Source organism: Moschus berezovskii, chromosome 20 (genome assembly GCF_049115385.1).
Source record: "Moschus berezovskii isolate FMDL1 chromosome 20, NW_MosBer_1.0, whole genome shotgun sequence".
Taxonomy (NCBI): domain Eukaryota; kingdom Metazoa; phylum Chordata; class Mammalia; order Artiodactyla; family Moschidae; genus Moschus; species Moschus berezovskii.
In genome coordinates this window covers 13227980-13230247 of record NC_142479.1, presented here as the reverse complement: position 1 = coordinate 13230247, position 2268 = coordinate 13227980, and the positions used below count along the sequence as shown (strand labels likewise).

The 2268-nt window shown below is 46.5% G+C and overlaps 1 pseudogene; it reads left to right on the top strand.

Annotated features, from left to right (window-relative positions):
- Positions 1–681: 681 nt before the first annotated feature.
- LOC129560649 (uncharacterized) lies at positions 682–1597 on the top strand (annotated as a pseudogene).
- The last annotated feature ends 671 nt before the right edge of the window (positions 1598–2268 follow it).

Sequence of the window (2268 nt, the reverse complement as noted above, 5' to 3'; positions counted from 1 at the left end):
AATTTAAAAGCTTTTACCCAGGAAAGAAAACTATAAACAAGACAAAGACAACCCTCAGAATGGGTAAAATAAGTGCAAACAAACCAACTGACAATGGATTGATCTTCAAAATATAATGTTGCTCAGGCAGCTCAATATTAGAAAAACAACCCAATCAAAAAAATGAGCAGAAGACCTAAACAGACATTTCTCCAAAGAAGAGATACAGATGGCTGAAAAACACATGAAAAGATGCTCAACAGTGCTCATTATTAAAGATATACAAATCAAAAGTACAATGAGATACCACCGCACAGCAGCCAGAAGAGCCATCATCAAAAAATCTGTAAACAATAAATGCTGGAAGATGTGGACAAAAGAGAACCCTTCTGAACTGTTGCTGGGAATGTAAATTGATACAGCCATTATGGAGAACAGTATGGAGATTCCTCAGAAAACTAGAAATAAAGCTGCCGTAGGATCCCACAGTTTCACTACTGTGTGTATACCCTGAGAAAAATCATAATTCAAAAAGACACATGTTGAGGCTGAGGAGAGCAGGAGAAGGTCCTGGTGGTGGGAAGATTCTGCAATTTTGTATAAATTTCAATCAATTAGGGATCATTTTTCAGACTCAAGTTAGAAATGAGAGTTCAGATAAGTGAGGTCGCCATTACTGCTTTGAACAATTCATAAGGGAGAATGGATTTATCACGAGTGAAAGAGAAGAGCTTGGTAGGAGTCAAAGAAAATAATTTTGAAAACTCCAGCACCAGAGCACCTTCTCCCATCAAAAGCAAAGAACGCTCCGATGAGATGTCCAAGGATCGCTCTAAAGACAGAGTGTCCACCAAGAAGTAGAGAGAGAAAGGCTGTGGCAGGGGTAAGACTCAGGAGAGGCGCAGTGGTTCCAGTGGAAGCAGCAGCACCAGGTCTCAGTCCACCTCTACCTTCAGTTCAGTGACCCGCGCAGCACTGGATCCAGTTCTTCTTCAGCTTGGAGCCGCTTAGGGAGTTCCAGCACATCCCGCAGCTCCAGATTCAGCAGCTCCTCTGGCTCTCCGTGTACGTTACTGCACAAACATGAGAACAGACGGCATTGCAGCTCCAAGTCCACATCACTCAAAAGAGATGAAAAGGAAAGGAAAAAGCGGAGCGTTTCTCGAAACCCACCAAAGTACCCATTAGGAGGCTCATCGGGAATGTGACCAGGATTACATCATGGAGATATTCCCCATGTATGGGAAAACAAAATGATTGACATTCCTGTAGAAAGGATGCACCCTCATCTCTCTAAAGATTGTACACATGTGGAATTTGAGACTCCAGATGAGGCCGAGAAGGCTCTGAAGCACATGGACAGAGCACACATGTATGACCAGGAGATCACTACCAACGCTGTGCTGGCCCTCTGGCCTCGGCCACCCCCAGGCGATTCAGCCCTCCTGAAAGCATACTGCCACCACCTCCCATGCACTGAAGGTCACTCCCACGGATGTGGAGAAGGTCACGTTCACCTTGCTGCAGGTTCTCTGTGCAGCAGCAATCCCGCTTTCTTGGCCACCGCCACCAACCGAGCTTCCCAGCTACAAATCCTCTGGATGATCAGGGCCGCTGAAGATCAGCCCTTATGAGTTACGTCCCATCCAGCTCACTCTTTTCACTTTTCTAGCTAAAAGGAGATAATAGGAAAGAAACCCCTCCCTCTGGGGTAGGCTTTGAAGGTGGAGGCAGTGATTGAGACTGTCTCCCCCAGTAGCAGAGTTCCCACAGTAGGAGTGATATGGGTTTGGGGTCATGCTTGCAAAGATGCCCTCCAATTTTCTAGCTAAAGAGCTTCCACATTTCTAGGTCCTGGGAGTAAGCTTAGTGGCAAAGCCAGCAAGGTTGAGCAGGGGACCCCAGGTGTTGGTAGAGCCCCTGCATGGAAGCATATTTTCCCATTCTACACATGACCTGCGGCCCATATGGTATGTGAAGTCCCACAGGAAAGGCATGCTTTTATGCAACTGCAAGTTCCCCTGCCTGAGTCCTTTTCTGACCTCTAAGGTCACCTGCCCCCACCCACCTTCCACATTTTCTGCCCCAAATGGTTCTTTTCAGATGTACATATGTGTGTGCACTGGCACACATTTGCACATCTCCCCATCTCTCTGAAATTGGTGAGTTGAAAGTCAGTTCTGCCTGGTAATCACTGAACAACACCCCCACCCCCCACTCTCCCATTCTGCCACCATCCTATTGTGTTGATATTCACAGTGGTCTTCCAGGTTACCTCAGCAACATGTA